Below are 14,270 nucleotides of genomic sequence, written 5' to 3'. Positions count from 1 at the left end.
GCACAGTGGCAGATATGTAAATACGGGGTATCAGTACCATTTCTTGCGCATTACAGTTCGAATACTCGAACACCTATACGGATTCTCCTGCACAGTGGCAGATATGTAAATACGGGGTTTCCGTACCATTTCTTGCGCATTACGGTTCGAACACTCGAACACCTATACGGATTCTCCTGCACAGTGGCAGATATGTAAATACGGGGTTTCCGTACCATTTCTTGCGCATTACGGTTCGAACACTCGAACACCTATACGGATTCTCCTGCACAGTGGCAGATATGTAAATACGGGGTGTCGGTACCATTTCTTGCGCATTACGGTTCGAACACTCGAACACCTGTACGGATTCTCCTGCACAGTGGCAGATATGTAAATACGGGGTTTACGTACCATTTCTTGCGCATTACGGTTCGAACACTCGAACACCTCTGCGGATTCTTCTGCACAGTGGCAGATATGTAAATACGGGGTTTCCGTACCATTTCTTGCGCATTACAGTTCGAACACTCGAACACCTATACGGATTCTCTTGCACAGTGGCAGATATGTAAATACGAGGTTTCGGTACCATTTCTTGCGCATTACGGTTCGAACACTCGAACACCAATGCGGATTCTTCTGCACAGTGGCAGATATGTAAATACGGGGTATCAGTACCATTTCTTGCGCATTACAGTTCGAACACTCGAACACCTATACGGATTCTCCTGCACAGTGGCAGATATGTAAATACGGGGTTTCCGTACCATTTCTTGCGCATTACGGTTCGAACACTCGAACACCTATACGGATTCTCCTGCACAGTGGCAGATATGTAAATATGGGGTTTCCGTACCATTTCTTGCGCATTACGGTTCGAACACTCGAACACCTATACGGATTCTCCTGCACAGTGGCAGATATGTAAATACGGGGTTTCGGTACCATTTCTTGCGCATTACGGTTCGAACACTCGAACACCTGTACGGATTCTCCTGCACAGTGGCAGATATGTAAATACGGGGTTTCCGTACCATTTCTTGGCATTACGGTTCGAACACTCGAACACCTATACGGAGTGTCCTGCACAATTGCAGATATGTAAATACGGGGTTTCGGTACCATTTCTTGCGCATTACGGTTCGAACACTCGAACACCTATACGGATTCTCCTGCATAGTGGCAGATATGTAAATACGGGGTTTCGGTACCATTTCTTGCGCATTACGGTTCGAACACTCGAACACCTGTATGGATTCTCCTGCACAGTGGCAGATATGTAAATACGGGGTTTACGTACCATTTCTTGCGCATTACGGTTCGAACACTCGAACACCTATGCGGATTCTTCTGCACAGTGGCAGATATGTAAATACGGGGTTTCCGTACCATTTCTTGCGCATTACGGTTCGAACACTCGAACACCTATACGGATTCTCCTGCACAGTGGCAGATATGTAAATACGGGGTTTGCGTACCATTTCTTGCGCATTACGGTTCGAACACTCGAACACCGATACGGATTCTCCTACATAGTGGCAGATATGTAAATACGGGGTTTCGGTACCATTTCTTGCGCATTACGGTTCGAACACTCGAACACCTGTACGGATTCTCCTGCACAGTGGCAGATATGTAAATACGGGGTTTACGTACCATTTCTTGCGCATTACGGTTCGAACACTCGAACACCTATGCGGATTCTTCTACACAGTGGCAGATATGTAAATACGGGGTTTCCGTACCATTTCTTGCGCATTACAGTTCGAACACTCGAACACCTATACGGATTCTCTTGCACAGTGGCAGATATGTAAATACGGGGTTTCCGTACCATTTCTTGCGCATTACGGTTCCAACACTCGAACACCTATACGGATTCTCCTGCACAGTGGCAGATATGTAAATACGGGGTTTCCGTACCATTTCTTGGCATTACGGTTCGAACACTCGAACACCTATACGGATTCTCCTGCACAGTGGCAGATATGTAAATACGGGGTTTCGGTACCATTTCTTGCGCATTACGGTTCGAACACTCGAACACCAATGCGGATTCTTCTGCACAGTGGCAGATATGTAAATACGGGGTATCAGTACCATTTCTTGCGCATTACAGTTCGAATACTCGAACACCTATACGGATTCTCCTGCACAGTGGCAGATATGTAAATACGGGGTTTCCGTACCATTTCTTGCGCATTACGGTTCGAACACTCGAACACCTATACGGATTCTCCTGCACAGTGGCAGATATGTAAATACGGGGTTTCCGTACCATTTCTTGCGCATTACGGTTCGAACACTCGAACACCTATACGGATTCTCCTGCACAGTGGCAGATATGTAAATACGGGGTGTCGGTACCATTTCTTGCGCATTACGGTTCGAACACTCGAACACCTGTACGGATTCTCCTGCACAGTGGCAGATATGTAAATACGGGGTTTACGTACCATTTCTTGCGCATTACGGTTCGAACACTCGAACACCTCTGCGGATTCTTCTGCACAGTGGCAGATATGTAAATACGGGGTTTCCGTACCATTTCTTGCGCATTACAGTTCGAACACTCGAACACCTATACGGATTCTCTTGCACAGTGGCAGATATGTAAATACGAGGTTTCGGTACCATTTCTTGCGCATTACGGTTCGAACACTCGAACACCAATGCGGATTCTTCTGCACAGTGGCAGATATGTAAATACGGGGTATCAGTACCATTTCTTGCGCATTACAGTTCGAACACTCGAACACCTATACGGATTCTCCTGCACAGTGGCAGATATGTAAATACGGGGTTTCCGTACCATTTCTTGCGCATTACGGTTCGAACACTCGAACACCTATACGGATTCTCCTGCACAGTGGCAGATATGTAAATATGGGGTTTCCGTACCATTTCTTGCGCATTACGGTTCGAACACTCGAACACCTATACGGATTCTCCTGCACAGTGGCAGATATGTAAATACGGGGTTTCGGTACCATTTCTTGCGCATTACGGTTCGAACACTCGAACACCTGTACGGATTCTCCTGCACAGTGGCAGATATGTAAATACGGGGTTTCCGTACCATTTCTTGGCATTACGGTTCGAACACTCGAACACCTATACGGAGTGTCCTGCACAATTGCAGATATGTAAATACGGGGTTTCGGTACCATTTCTTGCGCATTACGGTTCGAACACTCGAACACCTATACGGATTCTCCTGCATAGTGGCAGATATGTAAATACGGGGTTTCGGTACCATTTCTTGCGCATTACGGTTCGAACACTCGAACACCTGTATGGATTCTCCTGCACAGTGGCAGATATGTAAATACGGGGTTTACGTACCATTTCTTGCGCATTACGGTTCGAACACTCGAACACCTATGCGGATTCTTCTGCACAGTGGCAGATATGTAAATACGGGGTTTCCGTACCATTTCTTGCGCATTACGGTTCGAACACTCGAACACCTATACGGATTCTCCTGCACAGTGGCAGATATGTAAATACGGGGTTTGCGTACCATTTCTTGCGCATTACGGTTCGAACACTCGAACACCGATACGGATTCTCCTACATAGTGGCAGATATGTAAATACGGGGTTTCGGTACCATTTCTTGCGCATTACGGTTCGAACACTCGAACACCTGTACGGATTCTCCTGCACAGTGGCAGATATGTAAATACGGGGTTTACGTACCATTTCTTGCGCATTACGGTTCGAACACTCGAACACCTATGCGGATTCTTCTACACAGTGGCAGATATGTAAATACGGGGTTTCCGTACCATTTCTTGCGCATTACAGTTCGAACACTCGAACACCTATACGGATTCTCTTGCACAGTGGCAGATATGTAAATACGGGGTTTCCGTACCATTTCTTGCGCATTACGGTTCCAACACTCGAACACCTATACGGATTCTCCTGCACAGTGGCAGATATGTAAATACGGGGTTTCCGTACCATTTCTTGGCATTACGGTTCGAACACTCGAACACCTATACGGATTCTCCTGCACAGTGGCAGATATGTAAATACGGGGTTTCGGTACCATTTCTTGCGCATTACGGTTCGAACACTCGAACACCAATGCGGATTCTTCTGCACAGTGGCAGATATGTAAATACGGGGTATCAGTACCATTTCTTGCGCATTACAGTTCGAATACTCGAACACCTATACGGATTCTCCTGCACAGTGGCAGATATGTAAATACGGGGTTTCCGTACCATTTCTTGCGCATTACGGTTCGAACACTCGAACACCTATACGGATTCTCCTGCACAGTGGCAGATATGTAAATACGGGGTTTCCGTACCATTTCTTGCGCATTACGGTTCGAACACTCGAACACCTATACGGATTCTCCTGCACAGTGGCAGATATGTAAATACGGGGTGTCGGTACCATTTCTTGCGCATTACGGTTCGAACACTCGAACACCTGTACGGATTCTCCTGCACAGTGGCAGATATGTAAATACGGGGTTTACGTACCATTTCTTGCGCATTACGGTTCGAACACTCGAACACCTCTGCGGATTCTTCTGCACAGTGGCAGATATGTAAATACGGGGTTTCCGTACCATTTCTTGCGCATTACAGTTCGAACACTCGAACACCTATACGGATTCTCTTGCACAGTGGCAGATATGTAAATACGAGGTTTCGGTACCATTTCTTGCGCATTACGGTTCGAACACTCGAACACCGATACGGATTCTCCTACATAGTGGCAGATATGTAAATACGGGGTTTCGGTACCATTTCTTGCGCATTACGGTTCGAACACTCGAACACCTGTACGGATTCTCCTGCACAGTGGCAGATATGTAAATACGGGGTTTCCGTACCATTTCTTGCGCATTACAGTTCGAACACTCGAACACCTATACGGATTCTCTTGCACAGTGGCAGATATGTAAATACGGGGTTTCCGTACCATTTCTTGCGCATTACGGTTCCAACACTCGAACACCTATACGGATTCTCCTGCACAGTGGCAGATATGTAAATACGGGGTTTCCGTACCATTTCTTGGCATTACGGTTCGAACACTCGAACACCTGTACGGATTCTCCTGCACAGTGGCAGATATGTAAATACGGGGTTTACGTACCATTTCTTGCGCATTACGGTTCGAACACTCGAACACCTATGCGGATTCTTCTGCACAGTGGCAGATATGTAAATACGGAGTTTCCGTACCATTTCTTGCGCATTACGGTTCGAACACTCGAACACCTATACGGATTCTCCTGCACAGTGGCAGATATGTAAATACGGGGTTTGCGTACCATTTCTTGCGCATTACGGTTCGAACACTCGAACACCGATACGGATTCTCCTACATAGTGGCAGATATGTAAATACGGGGTTTCGGTACCATTTCTTGCGCATTACGGTTCGAACACTCGAACACCTGTACGGATTCTCCTGCACAGTGGCAGATATGTAAATACGGGGTTTACGTACCATTTCTTGCGCATTACGGTTCGAACACTCGAACACCTATGCGGATTCTTCTACACAGTGGCAGATATGTAAATACGGGGTTTCCGTACCATTTCTTGCGCATTACAGTTCGAACACTCGAACACCTATACGGATTCTCTTGCACAGTGGCAGATATGTAAATACGGGGTTTCCGTACCATTTCTTGCGCATTACGGTTCCAACACTCGAACACCTATACGGATTCTCCTGCACAGTGGCAGATATGTAAATACGGGGTTTCCGTACCATTTCTTGGCATTACGGTTCGAACACTCGAACACCTATACGGATTCTCCTGCACAGTGGCAGATATGTAAATACGGGGTTTCGGTACCATTTCTTGCGCATTACGGTTCGAACACTCGAACACCAATGCGGATTCTTCTGCACAGTGGCAGATATGTAAATACGGGGTATCAGTACCATTTCTTGCGCATTACAGTTCGAATACTCGAACACCTATACGGATTCTCCTGCACAGTGGCAGATATGTAAATACGGGGTTTCCGTACCATTTCTTGCGCATTACGGTTCGAACACTCGAACACCTATACGGATTCTCCTGCACAGTGGCAGATATGTAAATACGGGGATTCCGTACCATTTCTTGCGCATTACGGTTCGAACACTCGAACACCTATACGGATTCTCCTGCACAGTGGCAGATATGTAAATACGGGGTGTCGGTACCATTTCTTGCGCATTACGGTTCGAACACTCGAACACCTGTACGGATTCTCCTGCACAGTGGCAGATATGTAAATACGGGGTTTACGTACCATTTCTTGCGCATTACGGTTCGAACACTCGAACACCTCTGCGGATTCTTCTGCACAGTGGCAGATATGTAAATACGGGGTTTCCGTACCATTTCTTGCGCATTACAGTTCGAACACTCGAACACCTATACGGATTCTCTTGCACAGTGGCAGATATGTAAATACGAGGTTTCGGTACCATTTCTTGCGCATTACGGTTCGAACACTCGAACACCGATACGGATTCTCCTACATAGTGGCAGAAATGTAAATACGGGGTTTCGGTACCATTTCTTGCGCATTACGGTTCGAACACTCGAACACCTGTACGGATTCTCCTGCACAGTGGCAGATATGTAAATACGGGGTTTCCGTACCATTTCTTGCGCATTACAGTTCGAACACTCGAACACCTATACGGATTCTCTTGCACAGTGGCAGATATGTAAATACGGGGTTTCCGTACCATTTCTTGCGCATTACGGTTCCAACACTCGAACACCTATACGGATTCTCCTGCACAGTGGCAGATATGTAAATACGGGGTTTCCGTACCATTTCTTGGCATTACGGTTCGAACACTCGAACACCTGTACGGATTCTCCTGCACAGTGGCAGATATGTAAATACGGGGTTTACGTACCATTTCTTGCGCATTACGGTTCGAACACTCGAACACCTATGCGGATTCTTCTGCACAGTGGCAGATATGTAAATACGGAGTTTCCGTACCATTTCTTGCGCATTACGGTTCGAACACTCGAACACCTATACGGATTCTCCTGCACAGTGGCAGATATGTAAATACGGGGTTTGCGTACCATTTCTTGCGCATTACGGTTCGAACACTCGAACACCGATACGGATTCTCCTACATAGTGGCAGATATGTAAATACGGGGTTTCGGTACCATTTCTTGCGCATTACGGTTCGAACACTCGAACACCTGTACGGATTCTCTTGCACAGTGGCAGATATGTAAATACGGGGTTTCGGTACCATTTCTTGCGCATTACGGTTCGAACACTCGAACACCTGTACGGATTCTCCTGCACAGTGGCAGATATGTAAATACGGGGTTTCCGTACCATTTCTTGCGCATTACGGTTCGAACACTCGAACACCTATACGGATTCTCCTGCACAGTGGCAGATATGTAAATACGGGGTTTCCGTACCATTTCTTGCGCATTACGGTTCGAACACTCGAACACCTATACGGATTCTCCTGCACAGTGGCAGATATGTAAATACGGGGTTTCGGTACCATTTCTTGCGCATTACGGTTCGAACACTCGAACACCTGTACGGATTCTCCTGCACAGTGGCAGATATGTAAATACGGGGTTTCCGTACCATTTCTTGCGCATTACAGTTCGAACACTCGAACACCTATACGGATTCTCTTGCACAGTGGCAGATATGTAAATACGGGGTTTCCGTACCATTTCTTGCGCATTACGGTTCCAACACTCGAACACCTATACGGATTCTCCTGCGCAGTGGCAGATATGTAAATACGGGGTTTCCGTACCATTTCTTGGCATTACGGTTCGAACACTCGAACACCTATACGGATTCTCCTGCACAGTGGCAGATATGTAAATACGGGGTTTCGGTACCATTTCTTGCGCATTACGGTTCGAACACTCGAACACCAATGCGGATTCTTCTGCACAGTGGCAGATATGTAAATACGGGGTATCAGTACCATTTCTTGCGCATTACAGTTCGAACACTCGAACACCTATACGGATTCTCCTGCACAGTGGCAGATATGTAAATACGGGGTTTCCGTACCATTTCTTGCGCATTACGGTTCGAACACTCGAACACCTATACGGATTCTCCTGCACAGTGGCAGATATGTAAATATGGGGTTTCCGTACCATTTCTTGCGCATTACGGTTCGAACACTCGAACACCTATACGGATTCTCCTGCACAGTGGCAGATATGTAAATACGGGGTTTCGGTACCATTTCTTGCGCATTACGGTTCGAACACTCGAACACCTGTACGGATTCTCCTGCACAGTGGCAGATATGTAAATACGGGGTTTCCGTACCATTTCTTGGCATTACGGTTCGAACACTCGAACACCTATACGGAGTCTCCTGCACAATTGCAGATATGTAAATACGGGGTTTCGGTACCATTTCTTGCGCATTACGGTTCGAACACTCGAACACCTATACGGATTCTCCTGCATAGTGGCAGATATGTAAATACGGGGTTTCGGTACCATTTCTTGCGCATTACGGTTCGAACACTCGAACACCTGTATGGATTCTCCTGCACAGTGGCAGATATGTAAATACGGGGTTTACGTACCATTTCTTGCGCATTACGGTTCGAACACTCGAACACCTATGCGGATTCTTCTGCACAGTGGCAGATATGTAAATACGGGGTTTCCGTACCATTTCTTGCGCATTACGGTTCGAACACTCGAACACCTATACGGATTCTCCTGCACAGTGGCAGATATGTAAATACGGGGTTTGCGTACCATTTCTTGCGCATTACGGTTCGAACACTCGAACACCGATACGGATTCTCCTACATAGTGGCAGATATGTAAATACGGGGTTTCGGTACCATTTCTTGCGCATTACGGTTCGAACACTCGAACACCTGTACGGATTCTCCTGCACAGTGGCAGATATGTAAATACGGGGTTTACGTACCATTTCTTGCGCATTACGGTTCGAACACTCGAACACCTATGCGGATTCTTCTACACAGTGGCAGATATGTAAATACGGGGTTTCCGTACCATTTCTTGCGCATTACAGTTCGAACACTCGAACACCTATACGGATTCTCTTGCACAGTGGCAGATATGTAAATACGGGGTTTCCGTACCATTTCTTGCGCATTACGGTTCCAACACTCGAACACCTATACGGATTCTCCTGCACAGTGGCAGATATGTAAATACGGGGTTTCCGTACCATTTCTTGGCATTACGGTTCGAACACTCGAACACCTATACGGATTCTCCTGCACAGTGGCAGATATGTAAATACGGGGTTTCGGTACCATTTCTTGCGCATTACGGTTCGAACACTCGAACACCAATGCGGATTCTTCTGCACAGTGGCAGATATGTAAATACGGGGTATCAGTACCATTTCTTGCGCATTACAGTTCGAATACTCGAACACCTATACGGATTCTCCTGCACAGTGGCAGATATGTAAATACGGGGTTTCCGTACCATTTCTTGCGCATTACGGTTCGAACACTCGAACACCTATACGGATTCTCCTGCACAGTGGCAGATATGTAAATACGGGGTTTCCGTACCATTTCTTGCGCATTACGGTTCGAACACTCGAACACCTATACGGATTCTCCTGCACAGTGGCAGATATGTAAATACGGGGTGTCGGTACCATTTCTTGCGCATTACGGTTCGAACACTCGAACACCTGTACGGATTCTCCTGCACAGTGGCAGATATGTAAATACGGGGTTTACGTACCATTTCTTGCGCATTACGGTTCGAACACTCGAACACCTCTGCGGATTCTTCTGCACAGTGGCAGATATGTAAATACGGGGTTTCCGTACCATTTCTTGCGAATTACAGTTCGAACACTCGAACACCTATACGGATTCTCTTGCACAGTGGCAGATATGTAAATACGAGGTTTCGGTACCATTTCTTGCGCATTACGGTTCGAACACTCGAACACCGATACGGATTCTCCTACATAGTGGCAGATATGTAAATACGGGGTTTCGGTACCATTTCTTGCGCATTACGGTTCGAACACTCGAACACCTGTACGGATTCTCCTGCACAGTGGCAGATATGTAAATACGGGGTTTACGTACCATTTCTTGCGCATTACGGTTCGAACACTCGAACACCTATGCGGATTCTTCTACACAGTGGCAGATATGTAAATACGGGGTTTCCGCACCATTTCTTGCGCATTACAGTTCGAACACTCGAACACCTATACGGATTCTCTTGCACAGTGGCAGATATGTAAATACGGGGTTTCCGTACCATTTCTTGCGCATTACGGTTCCAACACTCGAACACCTATACGAATTCTCCTGCACAGTGGCAGATATGTAAATACGGGGTTTCCGTACCATTTCTTGGCATTACGGTTCGAACACTCGAACACCTATACGGATTCTCCTGCACAGTGGCAGATATGTAAATACGGGGTTTCGGTACCATTTCTTGCGCATTACGGTTCGAACACTCGAACACCAATGCGGATTCTTCTGCACAGTGGCAGATATGTAAATACGGGGTATCAGTACCATTTCTTGCGCATTACAGTTCGAACACTCGAACACTTATACGGATTCTCCTGCACAGTGGCAGATATGTAAATACGGGGTTTCCGTACCATTTCTTGCGCATTACGGTTCGAACACTCGAACACCTATACGGATTCTCCTGCACAGTGGCAGATATGTAAATACGGGGTTTCCGTACCATTTCTTGCGCATTACGGTTCGAACACTCGAACACCTATACGGATTCTCCTGCACAGTGGCAGATATGTAAATACGGGGTTTCGGTACCATTTCTTGCGCATTACGGTTCGAACACTCGAACACCTGTACGGATTCTCCTGCACAGTGGCAGATATGTAAATACGGGGTTTACGTACCATTTCTTGCGCATTACGGTTCGAACACTCGAACACCTCTGCGGATTCTTCTGCACAGTGGCAGATATGTAAATACGGGGTTTCCGTACCATTTCTTGCGCATTACAGTTCGAACACTCGAACACCTATACGGATTCTCTTGCACAGTGGCAGATATGTAAATACGAGGTTTCGGTACCATTTCTTGCGCATTACGGTTCGAACACTCGAACACCTATGCGGATTCTTCTGCACAGTGGCAGATATGTAAATACGGAGTTTCCGTACCATTTCTTGCGCATTACGGTTCGAACACTCGAACACCTATACGGATTCTCCTGCACAGTGGCAGATATGTAAATACGGGGTTTGCGTACCATTTCTTGCGCATTACGGTTCGAACACTCGAACACCGATACGGATTCTCCTACATAGTGGCAGATATGTAAATACGGGGTTTCGGTACCATTTCTTGCGCATTACGGTTCGAACACTCGAACACCTGTACGGATTCTCCTGCACAGTGGCAGATATGTAAATACGGGGTTTACGTACCATTTCTTGCGCATTACGGTTCGAACACTCGAACACCTATGCGGATTCTTCTACACAGTGGCAGATATGTAAATACGGGGTTTCCGCACCATTTCTTGCGCATTACAGTTCGAACACTCGAACACCTATACGGATTCTCTTGCACAGTGGCAGATATGTAAATACGGGGTTTCCGTACCATTTCTTGCGCATTACGGTTCCAACACTCGAACACCTATACGGATTCTCCTGCACAGTGGCAGATATGTAAATACGGGGTTTCCGTACCATTTCTTGGCATTACGGTTCGAACACTCGAACACCTATACGGATTCTCCTGCACAGTGGCAGATATGTAAATACGGGATTTCGGTACCATTTCTTGCGCATTACGGTTCGAACACTCGAACACCAATGCGGATTCTTCTGCACAGTGGCAGATATGTAAATACGGGGTATCAGTACCATTTCTTGCGCATTACAGTTCGAACACTCGAACACCTATACGGATTCTCCTGCACAGTGGCAGATATGTAAATACGGGGTTTCCGTACCATTTCTTGCGCATTACGGTTCGAACACTCGAACACCTATACGGATTCTCCTGCACAGTGGCAGATATGTAAATACGGGGTTTCCGTACCATTTCTTGCGCATTACGGTTCGAACACTCGAACACCTATACGGATTCTCCTGCACAGTGGCAGATATGTAAATACGGGGTTTCGGTACCATTTCTTGCGCATTACGGTTCGAACACTCGAACACCTGTACGGATTCTCCTGCACAGTGGCAGATATGTAAATACGGGGTTTCCGTACCATTTCTTGGCATTACGGTTCGAACACTCGAACACCTATACGGAGTCTCCTGCACAATTGCAGATATGTAAATACGGGGTTTCGGTACCATTTCTTGCGCATTACGGTTCGAACACTCGAACACCTATACGGATTCTCCTGCATAGTGGCAGATATGTAAATACGGGGTTTCGGTACCATTTCTTGCGCATTACGGTTCGAACACTCGAACACCTGTACGGATTCTCCTGCACAGTGGCAGATATGTAAATACGGGGTTTACGTACCATTTCTTGCGCATTACGGTTCGAACACTCGAACACCTATGCGGATTCTTCTGCACAGTGGCAGATATGTAAATACGGGGTTTCCGTACCATTTCTTGCGCATTACGGTTCGAACACTCGAACACCTATACGGATTCTCCTGCACAGTGGCAGATATGTAAATACGGGGTTTGCGTACCATTTCTTGCGCATTACGGTTCGAACACTCGAACAACGATACGGATTCTCCTACATAGTGGCAGATATGTAAATACGGGGTTTCGGTACCATTTCTTGCGCATTACGGTTCGAACACTCGAACACCTGTACGGATTCTCCTGCACAGTGGCAGATATGTAAATACGGGGTTTACGTACCATTTCTTGCGCATTACGGTTCGAACACTCGAACACCTATGCGGATTCTTCTACACAGTGGCAGATATGTAAATACGGGGTTTCCGCACCATTTCTTGCGCATTACAGTTCGAACACTCGAACACCTATACGGATTCTCTTGCACAGTGGCAGATAGGTAAATACGGGGTTTCCGTACCATTTCTTGCGCATTACGGTTCCAACACTCGAACACCTATACGGATTCTCCTGCACAGTGGCAGATATGTAAATACGGGGTTTCCGTACCATTTCTTGGCATTACGGTTCGAACACTCGAACACCTATACGGATTCTCCTGCACAGTGGCAGATATGTAAATACGGGGTTTCGGTACCATTTCTTGCGCATTACGGTTCGAACACTCGAACACCAATGCGGATTCTTCTGCACAGTGGCAGATATGTAAATACGGGGTATCAGTACCATTTCTTGCGCATTACAGTTCGAACACTCGAACACCTATACGGATTCTCCTGCACAGTGGCAGATATGTAAATACGGGGTTTCCGTACCATTTCTTGCGCATTACGGTTCGAACACTCGAACACCTATACGGATTCTCCTGCACAGTGGCAGATATGTAAATACGGGGTTTCCGTACCATTTCTTGCGCATTACGGTTCGAACACTCGAACACCTATACGGATTCTCCTGCACAGTGGCAGATATGTAAATACGGGGTTTCGGTACCATTTCTTGCGCATTACGGTTCGAACACTCGAACACCTGTACGGATTCTCCTGCACAGTGGCAGATATGTAAATACGGGGTTTCCGTACCATTTCTTGGCATTACGGTTCGAACACTCGAACACCTATACGGAGTCTCCTGCACAATTGCAGATATGTAAATACGGGGTTTCGGTACCATTTCTTGCGCATTACGGTTCGAACACTCGAACACCTATACGGATTCTCCTGCATAGTGGCAGATATGTAAATACGGGGTTTCGGTACCATTTCTTGCGCATTACGGTTCGAACACTCGAACACCTGTACGGATTCTCCTGCACAGTGGCAGATATGTAAATACGGGGTTTACGTACCATTTCTTGCGCATTACGGTTCGAACACTCGAACACCTATGCGGATTCTTCTGCACAGTGGCAGATATGTAAATACGGGGTTTCCGTACCATTTCTTGCGCATTACGGTTCGAACACTCGAACACCTATACGGATTCTCCTGCACAGTGGCAGATATGTAAATACGGGGTTTGCGTACCATTTCTTGCGCATTACGGTTCGAACACTCGAACACCGATACGGATTCTCCTACATAGTGGCAGATATGTAAATACGGGGTTTCGGTACCATTTCTTGCGCATTACGGTTCGAACACTCGAACACCTGTACGGATTCTCCTGCATAGTGGCAGATATGTAAATACGGGGTTTACGTACCATTTCTT

This window comes from Camellia sinensis, unplaced genomic scaffold, assembly GCF_055761805.1.
Source record: "Camellia sinensis isolate YWXY unplaced genomic scaffold, ASM5576180v1 Unanchor14, whole genome shotgun sequence".
NCBI lineage: Eukaryota > Viridiplantae > Streptophyta > Magnoliopsida > Ericales > Theaceae > Camellia > Camellia sinensis.
This window is presented reverse-complemented; position numbering follows the sequence as displayed.